Below are 17,680 nucleotides of genomic sequence, written 5' to 3'. Positions count from 1 at the left end.
GGTTTCTCCTTAACTGACTGTGTAACACATGAGGAAGTAATCCAGTTGTTGTTACCTTTTACCCAAGCAATAGTAGGCACAAGGTAACATATATGCATCTTGTGAATAAAATATCAGCAGGAAGGTGTGTTTTACTAAAATTGGACCAAATTATTAGTGACTAGCTGTTTTACCCGTTCACACGCGAGTTTCTGATTTTTTTACGGTTGTAAATATAAATGAGTGGTAAAAATTTGGTAAATCTACAGAGCTGTAAATTTGAGACATTTTAATGCACGTAAATATTAATCCATGGTTCTCGGCGTTACCCGAGGAGCACCTGTAGCAGATACTGTAAAAAGTGACAGGACCAATTTTATGTAGTCTATTAAATTCTACACACTGGAGGTGCAATCCAAATTTTGATCCAATTGTCCATTTGGGCATTATCTTTCACACAAAGCAAACCGTGCATCAGTAATTATGTCATTATGTCATCCCCTTCTCATCTCCTTAGGGGAGGTTTATTAAAATTCTAATTACGTAATTTTCCTATAGCCCACCTGCAGAATACCTGTTACATTTCATCTTCCTAACATATCGGGAAGTAAGAGAATTAGTGATGAGGGAGTGCTTACACACGCGTGTATGTGTATGTATGTATGTATGTATGTATGTATGTATGTATATATATATACACACACACACACAGACACTGTATATACATACACGCATACTAAACAGCAGGCCCAGCACTCCATAAAATTAAGGAGCTGGGTTTGGTGCCCTCACAACATGGATAAATACAAATTGCAGAGGTGTGGCACTCACATATACACTGGATCACTCAAGTGTATATATAGGGTTATAAATCCATTGCCCCTGATTCACAGGTGTTGATACTTAAGGAATCCATAAGCTAAAGGCTACAGTCTATATTGTAGAGCAAGAAAAGTGGCTGCGCTGTGTGTCAGCAGCTATATAAAATAGAGAGCACAACGTATAAAATGTAAATAATTTATTCTCTTAATCAATATAGTTATAAAACATGTAGGTTAATAATACACCTATATCTGTCTCAGGTGATATAAAGGTTCAGCCGTGTGAAAAAAATGGCTATCCAATATATTAAATCCTAATTGTGCAATAGGGAGGGAACAGGAGAATTTGTAGATGTAGTTCCAGATAAATGTAAACATATACTACCTCTCCGGCAAGGGCTGGTATAAACTTGGCCGGGCGTCCCCGGCTAGTGAGTCCTGCGTTGCCCGATGTTCTGCACAGAGGAGAGGAGTATTGCGGTGCCCAGTGCCGAGCACCTCCCAATAGAAAGAGATGTATAATCGTCTCCTGTACTCCTGATCGCCAGCCGGCGATGAAGCAAGCTGCTGAAATGCACAATGTGATTGCACAGCGGAGCGGAAAGGTGGGTAACCCAATACTGAGTACCTGCCGCCAGGAGGAAATGTGCGGTCGTCTCCTGTTCTCGTGATCGCTGGCCGTTTCGTCACGATCACCTTTGATAAAGTCACGTGATCGTGACGAAACGCGTCAGGACCCCGCCTTCCATACACCTGGTCCAGGTGAATTTATCCTGTGCAATCCACACAGCTTCTCTTCCATCCAGCTGACCGCGGCAAGAAACCGCCTTTGACTCTCCGACAGCAGCTTGCTATCACCGCCGGCCAGCGATCACGAGAACAGGAGACGACCGCACATTTCCTCCTGGCGGCAGGTACTCAGTATTGGGTTACCCACCTTTCCGCTCCGCTGTACAATCACATTGTGCATTTCAGCAGCTTGCTTCATCGCCGGCTGGCGATCAGGAATACAGGAGACGATTACACATCTCTTTCTATTGGGAGGTGCTCGGCACTGGGCACCGCAATACTCCTCTCCTCTACGCAGAACATCGGGCAACGCAGGACTCACTAGCCGGGGACGCCCAGCCAAGTTTATACCAGCCCTTGCCGGAGAGGTAGTATACGTTTACATTTATCTGGAACTACATCTACAAATTCTCCTGTTCCCTCCCTATTGCACAATTAGGATTTAATATATTGGATAGCCATTTTTTTCACACGGCTGAACCTTTATATCACCTGAGACAGATATAGGTGTATTATTAACCTACATGTTTTATAACTATATTGATTAAGAGAATAAATTCTTTACATTTTATAGTTGTGCTCTCTATTTTATATAGCTGCTGACACACAGCGCAGCCACTTTTCTTGCTCTATAGTCTTCCAATCCATCTCACATAGTGGTGTGGCAAGCGCAGTGTCTCAGGAGCCTGTTGTACCTTAATCTGTTGGTTTTATTTAAATGATTGATTTGTTTGAGGCGCTGAACAAGTAGTTTCTTTTGTTGTTCTACAGTCTATATTGTGTTTTATACAAAATATCATGATTAGATATGTGTTTGTAAGGCTTTTTTCTTTGCACAGTAATTTTTATACTTTAGGTTTTAAACTTGATACTTAATATTGACTTAAGAAAATAAATATATGCAATTGTTACACCGTGGCAGTATATCTATTCTTTATGCATATGTGAACACCAAGCACAGTTGGTATAATTGAGATTTCTTCTAATATACTACTTGGAACTTAATTTATGTTGAACCCACCTGTCAATCATCCGCTGATAAGTGGTGGGGTAACTGAGCATTAACACTGAATTCAAAACGTCATCGAGAAAATGGTGGATGCACTCATCTGAGAGGTGTCAGAAAACATTTTATTTGTTTCTTTCCACCCGGATTCCTTCAAAGAGGAAGCGACCAGCACACAGCAGCCCGTCTGAACACTATTTTCAAAGAGCGTGCTACGTGCTGCTTCCTCTTTCAAGAAAGAGAAAACAACAATCTTATGCTGCTTTCAGATCGCAAATGCCGGATCCCACCCGGTAAGAGAAACGTGTCCTTACCGGGTGGGATCCGGCATTTGCGCTCCTTTGCTGGCTTTCCGACCAGGCAATATACCGGGTCGGTTGCCATAGCAGCGGGGGGCGCAGCAGCAGCAGGGGCGGAGGCGGCGCTGGGAGATGAGCTCATCTCCTGCGCCGCCTCTCCCTATGCTGTGAATGGGAGCCGTGTCGCATCGACGCGGCTCCCATTCACACTGCACCTGACCCGGTATTCAACCCAGGTATAACCCTTCTTTTTTACCGGGTTGAATTGCCGGGTCAGGCGACCCGCTAATTCAGCAAAGGAGCTTTCACATCGCACACTGACCCGTTTCGACACGGCAATATGCCGTGTCGATACCGGGTTATTTGTGCGATGTGAAAGGGGTTATTTGTGCGATGTGAAAGGGGTATTAGAAATCGTATGCCGGTTTCTCTGGACACCTAACATTGGTGGTCATTCCGAGTTGTTCGCTCGTTGACGATTTTCACTATGCTGCGATTTGTTGTTAAATGCGCATGGTACGCAGAGCGCATGCGCTTAGTAATTTAACTAAAAACTTAGCAGTTTTGCTGGTGTTCGTGCGGCGCTTTTCAGTCGCACTGCTGATCGGTGAGTGATTGACAGGAAAGGGCGTTTCTGGGTGGTATCTGAGCATTTTTCAGGCGTGTCAGGGAAAAACGCGGGAGTGTCTGGAGAAACGGGGGAGTGGCTGGCCGAACGCAGGGCGTGTTTGTGACATCAAACCAGGAACTAAACGGACTGAGGTGATCGCAATCTAGGAGTAGGTCTGGAGCTACTCAGAAACTGCAGGGAATTATTTAGTTACAGTTCTGCTAACCTTTTGTTCGCTATTCTGCTATGCTAAGATACACTCCCAGAGGGCGGCGGCCTAGCGTGTGCAATGCTGCTAAAAGCAGCTAGCAAGCAAACAACTCGGAATGACCATTATCAGGAGCTGTAGTCTTGGGAAAAGGGGACATGCATTTAACGGTATCCGGTCCTTAAGTCGCCAGTACTTATAATGACACTCATTAGGTCGACCACTATTGGTCAACATGGCTTAGGTCGACATGGTCTATAAATCGACATGAGATTTTCGCATTTTTTTTCTTCCGCTTTTGAGCTTTTTAATACTTTACGATCCACCTGGACTACAATTGGGAACAGTAACCTTGCCCAAAGCATGGCGAGCCATGAGAGGGGGCACGGTACACTAATTGGGGTTCCCGTTCACTTTACGAAGAAAACACACACACAAAAAAACAACCCTTTAAAAACTTGTGTACCTTTAGTCATGTCGACCTTGCCCATGTCGACCTATTTCAGGTGTCGACCTAGTGACTGTCGACCAATAGTGGTCGACCTAGTGACGGTCTATGCTATGATCCACACCCTATTGAATAGTCTCATTCAGGTTGAAAAAAAACCCGTAATAATAAGAAAACAATCTAATTAAATACTAATTTTACATTTCAAATTGCCTACATATGCACAGTAGTAAATTATATTATTTAAATGAAAAAAAAATATTGGTTTAGAAATGTTGGAAATAGAGTATTTTTCCTTAGCGGACTTAAAAATAAATAAACAAACGCCATAATGTATTCCCATATATGTCACCAAACTAAAGTTCCAAGTAAAGAAACACTTTACTATAGTAAATGTAAGTTATTCCCAATAAAAATGACGCATTGTACAACTGAAAATGGTCTGTGTCATGAACTGCTATATAAGACATAACTTTAGGGAACATGTGCTACTGTGTGTTCAGTTCGCACATTTCAATGGTTTTACTATATGGTCATTTGATTTGCATTAAGACATGAATTTACCCATGCAATTATAGAAGCGCAACATCAAGAAAAGATCAAAAGAATAGTATTTGTGAGGAGAGTGCAACATTTTACACAGTTTAGTAAATTACCCTATGGGGCATATGTATCAATTATCTCGCAACGGCTGCAATTACTAACATTATGTTTCAGTGCGGATATTTTCATATTTAATGAAGATAGCCCTGCTATGTACATAGGAAAACCTGCAGGGACAGCGGTAGGGATAACCACTGTCCCTGTGAGACACTTCCCCGGCATTCTCCAGGAGGTTTTCACTCTGGGGGAATCGGACGCTACACATGCGCAGTGTGTCAGTTTCTGGAATCGAGGCCAGTGCCAGACAGAGGCTGTGGGAAGGGAACTGAAGGAACTCTCTCTTGCTACTTTGCCTCCATAGGCTTAAAGCAATTTACACCACCTAAAGATGGTGCTAACGAAAGTGGCCAAACTCTGAACAGCTTCGTTGTTCATGGTTTAGTACATAGAGGTCAGATTGTAGTCCCAACTGATAATAACGGGAACTGCGATATGTAGTGCTAATGAGTATTCTGTAGGATACTGCAGTTCCTATATAATTTTATGGAACAAAAGCTTGATAAATAGGCCCTATATGTGAACGGGTTGGGTTCGGGATACCGGCGGTCAGCATGTTGACGCTGGGATACCAGCCACCAGAATGCCGGCAGGGGTGCAGGCGCGATATAGCCCCTCGCTGGCTCGCCACACTGTAGGCCCTGTGGCTCGCTGTGGTTACCACAGGTTCTACTCCTAACTCTATGGGTGTTGTGGACACCTAGGAGTGGGAATAGGCCTCGGCCTCCTGCCGGCCGGGATCGTGACTACATCCCACGTGAACAACACTGTGGGGCTCACGTACAGAGTCAGATTTTACATACAAGATGCAGGCGTTCAATGCACCATAAAAAGTGCTTTTAGCACAGTGTGACAAGCAGCACACGCTCAAAAAAAATGCATTCAGCTCTGTGGGGGCAGTATATCCACCAAGTATGCATCAGGAGAAAACAGTAGTATATGTGCCAGGTTTACACCAGCTTAAAAAGAAGCATATAAGTCAGAGGTTCCCAAACGGTGTGCCGTGGCTCCCTGGGGTGCCTCGAGACACTTGCAGGGGTGCCCTGGGTTGGTGGTCCAGGACCAATGCAAATTATTCATGGTCAATATAATAGGCAAAACCAGTGCTGGTGGCTGCCAGTCATAAAATATGTGGCCAAACAGAAGCAAATCTTGTCCCTCACCACACAACTGACCCTAAGGATGACATATAAACGCGATCTACTTAATGTAATATTTCTTTATAAATTTCTCAATAAGAAATTTTTGGCCTAGGGGTGCCGTGAAAAAAATTCTGATATTCTAGGGCGCCGTGATTCAAAAAAGTTTGGAAACCACTGATATAAGTGCTTGGCTAAGACTAAGAGATGTGACTAAGCAATGTTTGTAGTAAATGCCTACGTTACATTTACAGGGGGGAATTCAAATCTTAACGCGCCCACTATCTCCTGTCTAAAGTGACTGGAGATAGAGGGGCATTATTCAAATGGCCCCCGTTATCGCCCCTATCACGACCAGTACAGTCGGGTTTAGGCGCGCAATGCACCTAAACCCGACTAAACTAATGGTCGCAATCGTGAAAAGACCGGTTTGGGTGCCCAAACGGGTCTCTTTACTACCTCTGGCGTTAGCGAGCTGAAATTAACTTGTCGCGACCGTCGGCAGTAACATTAGAACACCGCCGGCGGGCGCAATTGCGGCCGGGAGGGGGGGTAACATTTGAATCCAGCCCACTGTATTAGATACTGATGCAGTTACAAAATAAAAAAGTTTAAATAAATAAACACCAGTTGTCTTTAAAAATCACATGGCAGTCTTCTTTCCTGTCACAGACCTAATGCTACTATCACAGTGATCATTCTACCACCCATCCTTTCTGCCTAGGGTGTCAGTCTCTACTCTGGTGCTTCTAGCACATTCTGGTAAGTATCTCAGTGCTGATAAACATACCAGAGTGTGCTAGAAGCACCAGAGCAGGGAGCGACACCCCAGGCAGGAAAGAGGAACTGCATGGATTGTGACAGGAGCGGGGTGCTAGAACGAAAACGGTATTAAATACTGTGAATAGACTGCAGCCGCCACACTATATCTGTGGCGGGTTCAGTTCACTCAAACAATCAGCAGCAGCTACCAGTTGTCATCAGTGCGGAGTTTGCACAAGAAGTAAAGCACCTGTAAGATATACACCTCATGAAAGGCAAATGTGTGTCTGCATTCTGATCCAGTTTAGTTACATTTACACACCCTTACTGCACTTGCCCCATATTTGCACGGCCCTTCAGTCCCCCATTGTGCTTCTCTAAATCAAGTGCAAGACGCAACCAACTCTTCATATGACTAGAAAAGTAATATGCGGGGGGGGGGGGAACATGTAACTTGCGCTATAGTTAAGCCCCTATGTGTAGAGTAAACAATCGGTACATCATGCAGGACTTAGAGGGATATCCAATTAGCTCCAGTAATTTACCGGGGCTAATTGTCCCACCGGGGGCTATCTAATTAGCCCCGATAAGCCGGCGCATGCCGCGGCTTATCGGGGATTTTGTTTCACCTGCCTCTGGAAGGCGAAGCAGAATCCCCGGAAACAGCCCTGTTGACGTCAGAAAACGAGGCTGTTTCACACGAAAACACAGAGGTTCAGTGAACCTGTGTGTTTTCAGGAGAAAGGTTTTTTTTTTTTTTTAACAGGCGATTTATCTGGATAGCCTGTAAAAAAAACAAAAAATCTTTTACTCAGCGGTATTGCAGCTCATGCTTCACTGTTTTGTGTTATAAAGCAGGATGCTGTAGCACCAGAGTGCTATGTGAATGTATAGGTCAGTCACTAGAGTGGTTAGAGAAAAGAACTTCGCCTTCCAGTGATACCTACACGTCCTATGGCTGGTGCAATACATCAAAGCTCCTGGATGGCCCCATTAAGTATATGTGAAATTTGTAAAAAAAAAAAAAAAAAAAACATGAAATGTAACCATACGGCTCATTCGCAAACACGTCCAGTACAAGACATAAAAGAACCCCAGTGTGTAATAGTGGCCAAGTGACAAAACGTTCAGCTTTTCGATCCTAAGCTCCTATAATGATTTACAAAGAAACATAGAATTTGATGGCAGATAAGAAGTAAATGGCCCATCCAGTCTGCCCTTTAGGGTTAAGGTATTAGCATTAGAGTTACATAGAAACATACAAACTGATGGCAGATAAAACCATTTGGCCCACCTAGTCTCCCCTTTTAGTGTGAGGTTATTAGGGTTATGTGTTAGAGTTGGATTAGGGGACTGGTGGGCAGATGTATTAAGCCTGGAAAAGTGATAAAGCAGTGATAAGTGGGAGGTGATAACGCACCAGCCAATCATTACGGGTTTGAAAAATAACAGTTAGGAGCTGATTGGCTGATGCGTTACCACCTTCCACTTATCACTACTTTATCACTTCTCCAGGTTTCATACATCTGCCCCTGGATTATGGGTTTGGTTAGGGCATTAGTGTTTGAGTATTAGGGTCATGGTTCAGTTTAAGAGTAAGGGTTGGGTGTTAGGGTAATAGGATTAATTGTGAGGTTTTTGGTTATTAGTGTTAGTGTGTAAGATTAAGGGTATTAGTGTTAGGGTATTAGTGTTTGTGTTTAGGACTAAGAATAATCATTTTATTTATATAGCACACTTTCTCCAACAGGACTCAAGCAGCTTAATGGCGATTGTAAAGTTATTAGTGCTAGGATTAAGGGTTACAGCCAGGGTATTAGGATTAAGTGCTAGGGTATATTCGAGAAAGACAGAGATATATTTGTGACAAACAGGATACCACGTAGGAAGTTATCCTTCCTGAAGACACATGGGGTAATTCAGACCTGACTGTAGCAGCAAATTTGTTATCTCTACCACACCTGCAGTGCATGGGCCAACCCATGTGCACTGCAGGTGTGGTAGAGATAACATTTGCAGAGAGAGAGTTAGATTTGGGTGGGTAACACCCCTTTCACACCGCAAATATAACCCGGGATATTGCCAGGTCGAGCCAGCTCAACGTGCAGTCTAAAAGCACCACTTTTGGATATCCCGGGTGGAGTAACCCTGCATTTCAACCAGGTATAAAAGCAGTGTAAAACACGGGTTGGACCCGGGTCAATGTGCACTCTAAAGTGTCCAACCCGGGTTATTCATCCCTGCATACATGTAAAAGTGCTGATTGGCTGTTCTTTGTGTGCCTTGATGATGTCAGCAGCCTGAGCCCTGCTGCACAGGAGAGAACAGAGAGCTTGAACAATTAGAGCTATTAAGAATTAGGGGTGAGGTAGAGTTTGCTAGGCAGCTTACTGCATACCTCCCAACTTATTAAAAGTACAAACAAGACCTTGGGGTGCACCCAAAAAGGGGGCGTGGCCTATCTGAAAGGTGCATGGTCTCGTGGCAGAGCCGCAATCACGAGTCACGCCCCCCTTGTACCGTTACTAAGGGGGCATGCCCAGCGCTCTCTGAGATGCTGACATGCCCCCTCTCCCTCTGTCACCTGTGAATAGACGCTGTGCGCATGCGCACAGCATCGATTCACCGCTGTTCTGCTAAGCAGGGCAGCAGCGACACTAACCTCCCAACTGCCCGCCCCCCCCCCCGCCCCACCGCGTGCAACGGGTGGGACAGTCCCCAAAAAAGGGACTGTCCCACGAAAATCGGGACAGTTGGGAGGTATGCTACTGGAACAGTTAAAGATGCAATTATATATAAAAACATAGCTCTGTCAGCCATAATTCCTGCAATGCTGTGAGTTGTCCCCACCCTCACCTTTTGTCCCCTCTGACACCTCATCTTTCTGAGCCAAAAAGAGTCCATTTAAAATGACATCCATGGTGTTTTAATTGCTGACCCGGGTTGAGTTAAAAGGAGCCAACCCTGCAACAACCCGGGTTGAAAGTGTACTGTGAAAGTGTCCGACCCGGGTTCAAAATACCGGGTCGGACCCGGGTTTGCGGTGTGAAAGGGGTATTATTCTGTTTCTGTGCAGAGTAAACACTGGCTGCTTTAATTTTACACTGCAATTTAGATTTCAGATTGAACACACTCCACCCAAATCTAACTCTCTCTGCACATGTTACATCTACCCCCCCCCCCCCCCCCCCCTTGCAGTGCACATGGTTTTGTTGCCCAACTGCTAACAAATGTGCTGCTACAATCAGGTCTGAATCACCCCCACAGATAGGAACCTATACTCTGTAAGGCACAGGGACTGGATACAATCAATCTTCTGATAACCGCCATTACTGGCTATGGTGGCGCCATTCTTAACAGAATCCAAAGCCGCTGCTGGAGAAATCCCATACAGACTGCCTTTATATAAATTCACTAATAGTTTGATGCCGTCCTGCATCTGTCATTGCAGGAGCTGTCCTGCACACGCGCAAAGTACAGATAATCAGTACTTTGTGACGGACAAAGCTACTTCGACCACATCTGAATTACCCCCAATGTGCCTAGATCACAGGTTCTCAAACCCAGTCCTCGGGACCCCAAACAGTGCACGTTTTCCAGGTCTCCTCTCAGAATTGAAAGTAAAATAATTAGCTCCACCTATGAATCTTTGAAAATGTTTCAGTGAGTTATGAGTACACCTGTGTACTTGCTAGGTGATCTGGAAACAGGTGAACTGTGTGGGGTCCTGAGGACCAGGTTTGGTTCTGTGAGCACAAACAGCACAGCTGTGTATGGCTTAAACACCGTGGCCACATCTTTGTACTGCCTAGAGCAGATGTGTGCTTCCTAGGCAGTACACAACTGCTCTAGAACACTGGGCACATAAAGCAGTTGTGTACTGCCTAGAACACTGTGGGCACAGTCGTGTACTGCCTAGAACACTGTGGGCACAGTCGTGTACTGCCTAGAACACTGTGGGCACAGTCGTGTACTGCAGGAGCACTGTGAGCAGCACAGAGCCCTTGGGAGCAAAGAGTAGTTGTATACGACCTAGAACACTGCAAGCACATAGAGCACTGTGGGGGAGATGTAAGAGGTGGTAAATGTGCTATAACCAGCACTATTTGACACAAGTAACCTCGGCATGTATGAAAGTAGAGGACATAGAGAAATATCACTTTTCTCTATGTTACCTGCAAATATCTAAAACAGTTGTTCTCAAACTCGGTCCTCAGGACCCCACACGGTTCACGTTTTCCATGTCACCCAGCAGCTGCACTGCGTATCAGCAGAACAAGGAAAAAGATTCCTGCGCACTTTTCAAAAGGTGTTTCAAATTATGGGGCAGATGTATTAACCTGGAGACAGCATAAGGAAGTGATAAACCAGTGATATGTGCAAGGTGATAAACGTACCAGCCAATCAGCTCCAATATGTAAATTAACAGTTAGGATCTGATTGGCTGTTGCCTTTATCACTTTGCACATATCACTGGTTTATCACTTCCTTATGCCTTTTCCAGGTTAATGCATCTGCCCCTATAAGTCTTAATTATAGTCAGTTAATGTAGTTCAGAATAGGAAAACCTGTTCAGTCTCCAATCCAAATGTTCAGTATTTACAGTCTCTCCTTTCACAAAAGAGATAATCTGGGGGCAGATGTATTAAGCCTAAAGAAGTGATAAAGCAGTGATAAATGGAAGGTGATAATGCACCAGCCAATCAGCTCCTAATTGTTAATTTACATGTTGAAGCCGATTGGCTGGTGCGTTATCACCTTGTACATATCACTGCTTTATCACTTCTCCAGGCTTAATATATCTGCTCCCTGGTTCCTTCAGTTCAAATTAGGCATCCACACGGTTCCTGTTCCACTTTTGTTGATATCAACCGCTTTTGGGTGAAGTTATGCAAAACAAATAGTGGACAAACCATAGTGCATACCATCAACTATTTATTGATTAAAAAGTATAAAAATGCCAAATACATGCGTACCACATATGACCTTCTGAGGAAGGCACAAATAAGAACACATAGGGGTTTTCCTATATAACAAAAACTCCCCCTATAGAGCTGTACCCAGCCGGCGGGGTAGACCCGGGAGAGGGGAACATGGACGCCGCGCTGCTGCAAAAGCTCCCCCTATAGAGCTGTACCTCCTTAAGGTTCCAGGTAGTAATGGCATTACTTCATAAGGAGGTGTCGCTGAACCCCTAACTACGTACAGAGATGCAACCATCAGACGCACATTGGTCAAACATCTAGCACCATATTGCTGGGGATGCTGGCGTCACTGTAACTACGTATGGTATGCCCCTGAAATAATCATGACATGCGTGTGTGCCAGTCGCAGCTCCCCTGTTAGCGCCAATATTCAGTCCCTGACCGTCAATCACTTTGCAGATATATCCTTTCTGCGGCCATCATCGCCGTACATGCGCAGCACCACTTAGGAGCATGAGCAGCGGTGAAACAGCGCTCTACTGTGTACATCGCCGAATCAGGCCCAGAGCGCTGTATTACTGCATCCAGCACTGTGAGCACACAGGAATGTTGTGTACCGATACATGTGAGCACAGCCATGTACTGCCTAGGGCTCAGCTGTGTGCAGCAATCAGCTCTGTGTACACACACCGTGTAGCTGTGCCCAGCAATCAGCTCTGTGTACACACACCGGGTAGCTGAGCCCAGCAATCAGCTCTGTGTACACACACCGGGTAGCTGTGCCCAGCAATCAGCTCTGTGTACACACACCGGGTAGCTGTGCCCAGCAATCAGCTCTGTGTACACACACCGGGTAGCTGTGCCCAGCAATCAGCTCTGTGTACACACACCGGGTAGCTGTGCCCAGCAATCAGCTCTGTGTACACACACCGGGTAGCTGTGCCCAGCAATCAGCTCTGTGTACACACACCGGGTAGCTGTGCCCAGCAATCAGCTCTGTGTACACACACCGGGTAGCTGAGCCCAGCAATCAGCTCTGTGTACACACACCGGGTAGCTGAGCCCAGCAATCAGCTCTGTGTACACACACCGGGTAGCTGAGCCCAGCAATCAGCTCTGTGTACACACACCGGGTAGCTGAGCCCAGCAATCAGCTCTGTGTACACACACCGGGTAGCTGAGCCCAGCAATCAGCTCTGTGTACACACACCGGGTAGCTGAGCCCAGCAATCAGCTCTGTGTACACACACCGGGTAGCTGAGCCCAGCAATCAGCTCTGTGTACACACACCGGGTAGCTGAGCCCAGCAATCAGCTCTGTGTACACACACCGGGTAGCTGAGCCCAGCAATCAGCTCTGTGTACACACACCGGGTAGCTGAGCCCAGCAATCAGCTCTGTGTACACACACCGGGTAGCTGAGCCCAGCAATCAGCTCTGTGTACACACACCGGGTAGCTGAGCCCAGCAATCAGCTCTGTGTACACACACCGGGTAGCTGAGCCCAGCAATCAGCTCTGTGTACACACACCGGGTAGCTGAGCCCAGCAATCAGCTCTGTGTACACACACCGGGTAGCTGAGCCCAGCAATCAGCTCTGTGTACACACACCGGGTAGCTGAGCCCAGCAATCAGCTCTGTGTACACACACCGGGTAGCTGAGCCCAGCAATCAGCTCTGTGTACACACACCGGGTAGCTGAGCCCAGCAATCAGCTCTGTGTACACACACCGGGTAGCTGAGCCCAGCAATCAGCTCTGTGTACACACACCGGGTAGCTGAGCCCAGCAATCAGCTCTGTGTACACACACCGGGTAGCTGAGCCCAGCAATCAGCTCTGTGTACACACACCGGGTAGCTGAGCCCAGCAATCAGCTCTGTGTACACACACCGGATAGCTGTGCCCCGCAATCAGCTCTGTGTACACACACCGGGTAGTTGAGCCCAGCAATCAGCTCTGTGTACACACACCGGGTAGCTGAGCCCTACACTCTGTACAGACAATACAGCAACTGTATAGGAGGCAGCAGCTTCCTGTTCCTGAGTCACATACCTGTGCGTGTGTATACAGCCCCCTCCCCCGCCATACCCCGCCGGGACATCCGGGCGCCCCTCACTCACCAGTTGCTCCCGGGACTCCAAGCTGCTCAGCCCGCGGATCAGAGCCGGTGTCAGTGCGTCCAGCCAGTTCCCGGGGACTCTCTCGGCTCTCTCTCCGTGGCTGCCGCTGCTCTGCTCCCGGAGGTGACGTCTCTCAGGGCTGGAGTGGGAGGCTCCTCCCTCTGACGCCACATTCCGGCTTCCAGGGAACTATTGTGTTACTGAACTGTTCCAGCAGCTGCAGCATCGCGGCGTCCATGTTCCCCTCTCCCGGGTCTTCCCCGCCGGCTGCTGAGTGTTTGGTAGCCATGAGCCTGGTACTATAGGGATGGATGCCAATATAGCCCCCTCATCACGGCTCTGCTAGAGAAGCCATGATGTATATATGAGCAACAGCTTTCTGGCAGCTGCCTGGTGACGGTGGAAGCGCTTTTCCATGACAGTCTGATCTCTGGAAATGTGATGTCCTCAGAAACGACCCAATTCTTTTACAGGATGCGATGTCACCTAGTAAATGCAGATGCTGCGCTATTTTTTAATGTTCTTATTTCCAATGCAAAATGCAGACAGTACAATATAAGCATGTTATGGCCTGTATACATCTGCGGGCTCGTTTCCCGAATCTGCGGCCAGCGATGATCATCGTTTCGGCAGGAAAATGGGGAAATTAAAAATCCCCGATTTGCAGCAGTTGGGATTGGAGAATCTGGGTTTTTAAATTTTAATATTCCTAATTCTCCAACCCGGTTGTCTGGGGATCGGCAAATATCGACACTATACGTCTCTAATGTATGGGTGCTATATGGTAAATGTCTCCCGACCTTAATGGCCCTCATACATCTGAGATGTATTGAGGCAATTCCCCAAACCCTGATGGCCGTGTTGGATGAAATGGAATAAGGAGATTTATGATAAGACTTACCATTGTTAAATCTTTTTCTGCGAGGTACACTGGATTCCACAGGGAATAACATCAGGGTGTAGAGTTGGATCTTGATCCGAGGTACCAACAGGCTAAAGCTTTGACTGTTCCCAGGATGCACTGCACCGCCTCTATATCCCCGCCTCCAGGCACTGGAGCTCAGTTTCGTTAACCAGTCCAATGCAGTAGCAGGTAAAAGAGACGACAGTTGTTAGTAGCCACAGATAACCACATTCTGACGACAGGAGAAGGTACCAGCGGCTAATGCCATACAAACTCAAAGAAGCTAAGTGCGTCAGGGTGGGTGCCCTGTGGAATCCAGTGTACCTCGCAGAAAGAGATTTAACAATGGTAAGTCTTACCATAAATCTCCTTTTCTGCAGCGGGGTACACTTGTATTCCACAGGGAATAACATCAGGGATGTCCTAAAGCAGTTCCTCATGGGAGGGGGCGCACTGTAGCGGGCACAAGACCCCTGGTGTCCACTTCCCAGTTGAGGACCCCCGGAATGAACACTGCCGATATGGCTGGCAGATGGCGTTCCGCCCATAGGAGAATCTTTGACACTTCCATCATTGCCATGCGGCTTTGAGTGCCGCCTTGATTTATGTATGCCACCATGGTGGCGTTGTCCGACTGTACTTGAACAGGCCTGTTCTGTACCAGAGGCAGGGCCAGTTTCAGAGCATTGAACACTGCCCGAAACTCCAGAATGTTTATCGGAAGGAGAGATTCCTCCCTGGTCCTCCTGCCATGAAGAGAGTGTTGCTCCAACCCCGCAGACTGGCATCCGTAGTTAGGAAGACCCAATTGGAGATCCAGAATGGACGACCCCTGCTCAATCGTTGGCCCTACAGCCACCAGCTGAGTGACAGACGGACCTCCGGAGACAAGGAAATCATGTGAGTCCTGATCCGGTGAGGCAGGCCGTCCTACTTGGAAAGGATTAACCACTGCAGAGGGCGAGAATGAAATTGAGTGTACTCTACCATGTAGAAAGCCGACACCATGAGGCCTAGTACTTGCATCGCCGAGTATATCGGCACACGAGGGTGAGATAGGGAGCATCTTATCTTGTCCTGAAGTTTCAGGACCTTCTCCGGAGACAAGAACAACCGTTCGTTGTGTGTGTCCAGTAATGCCCCCAGGTGCACCATGCTCTGAGCAGGGACCAGTGAGGATTTCTTCCAGTTGATGAGCCATCCGTGGGCTTGCAGGAATTGGACCGTTAGTTCCCGATGACGGAGGAGAACCTCTGGGGAGTTCGCCAGGATCAACAAGTCGTCCAGATATGGCAGGATCCTGATACCTTGACAGTGGAGAAGGGCCGTCATGACCTTGGTGAAGAATCGCGGAACAGTGGTCAGTCCAAAAAGCAAGTCCTGGAAATGATAATGTAGGTTGCCAATAGCAAACCGTAGATATTGCTGATGCGACATGGCAATAGGTATATGTAGGCAAGCATCCTGTATGTCCAGGGATACCATATAGTCCTTGGGTTCCAAGGCCAGAACAATAGAGTGAAGAGTTTCCAGAAGGAATTTGGATACCTTCACAAATTTGTTCAAAAACTTGAGGTTGAGAAAGGGCGGGGAGGATCCATTCTGTTTCGGAACTAGGAACAATGTTGAATAGTACCCCCTGCCTCTCTCAGCCAGAGGCACCGACACTATCACTCCTGTGTCCAGGAGGGACTGTACCACCAAATGTAGAGTTTTTGCTTTCAATGGATCCGAAGGGATATTTGTCGAGCAAAACTAGCGCGGGGGACGTTTCTTGAAAGAGATGGCGTATCCATGAGCGACGACTTCCCTCCCCCAAGCATCTAAAGTGGTCTGTAACCATACCTGGGCGAACTGGGGTCCCCTAGGGGAAGGCCCGCCCCGTCATGCAGCAGGCTTGTCTGGTTTGGAAGCAGGCTGACGGGCAGCCCAGGAACGTTTAGGTTTGGGCTTAGAGGTTTTGGAAGTGCGAGCCTGTTTTGGGTACGCCTGACCCTTTGCTTTACTTGGAGGTCAAAAGGAACGAAAGGTGGTACGCTTAGCCTTCGGAGCCGAAGGATTAGTACTCTGCAGACATGCAGTTTTTAGCAGACGCTAAGTCAGCAACAATCTTGTTCAGATCTTCCCCAAAAAGGATGTCTCCCTTAAAAGGGATCACCTTCAAGGTCTTTTTGGAGTCCAGATCCACAGATCAGGACCGCAACCACAGAATCCGGCGAGCCAGAATGGACGTAGTAGACGCTTTGGCCGCCTGCACGCCGGCATCAGAAGCCGCCTCCTGAATGTAATGAGAGGCTATGGTAATATATGAAAGACACTGGTTATCAGAAAAATACAGATGTAGCCCCGCCTCAACTTCTTGAACCCAGGCTTCAATGGCTTTTGCAGCCCAAGAAACCGCTATAGTAGGTCTATGTACAACACCTGCAAGAGTGTAAATAGGCTTCAAACAACCTTCCACACGCTTATCCGTCGGTTCAGAGAGGTGACGTTAGTGACAGGTAGAGGACACCACAAGATGTGCGACAAGTGAGCACCGGAGGTGGTGTTTCTCAATTTTGACTTAACTCTGCAGGGAGGGGATACTGAGCTAGCATCTATTTAGACAGGGAGGATTTCTTTCCTGGAGACTCCCCGGATTCCTGATGTATGTCAACTAAATGTTCAGAATGTGGTAAAACGAATTTAGTAACCTTCTGACGTTTGACCTTATCAGGTTTCTTAGACGTATCTGGAGGGTCATCAATCTGAAGAATCAGTGTGATAGTCTCCACTAGGTCAGGTACATAAACCTGTGTCTGATGGATCAGTATATTCCCCATCTTCATCGGATGAAGTATCCGAACCATGAGTGGATTGTGAGGAAGAAATTGCCCGCTTAGATGACCCTTTGGTCCTAGGAGGGCAAGGGTTAGGTGTTTGTTTAACCAAGGACTGATTTAATTGCTATAACAGAGTTGACAGAGTATCCGCCCATGGCGGATTAACTACAGTGACTATATGCAGCTGT

The 17,680-nt window shown here is 46.9% G+C and overlaps 1 protein-coding gene across 1 annotated transcript in view; it reads right to left on the bottom strand.

Moving 5' to 3' along the window:
• Positions 1-14,018, bottom strand: part of SUSD6 (sushi domain containing 6) — an 82,917-nt gene extending 68,899 nt beyond the window's left edge. Inside the window, exon 1 of the mRNA XM_063948017.1 lies at positions 13,767-14,018. The gene's annotated coding sequence lies outside the window, so the exon portion shown is untranslated. The remainder of the gene's footprint in view (positions 1-13,766) is intronic.
• Positions 14,019-17,680: the final 3,662 nt, after the last annotated feature.

Source organism: Pseudophryne corroboree, chromosome 12, assembly GCF_028390025.1.
Source record: "Pseudophryne corroboree isolate aPseCor3 chromosome 12, aPseCor3.hap2, whole genome shotgun sequence".
NCBI lineage: Eukaryota > Metazoa > Chordata > Amphibia > Anura > Myobatrachidae > Pseudophryne > Pseudophryne corroboree.
The sequence above is the reverse complement of the archived record's forward strand: the minus strand, read 5'-3'. Positions and strand labels throughout refer to the sequence as shown.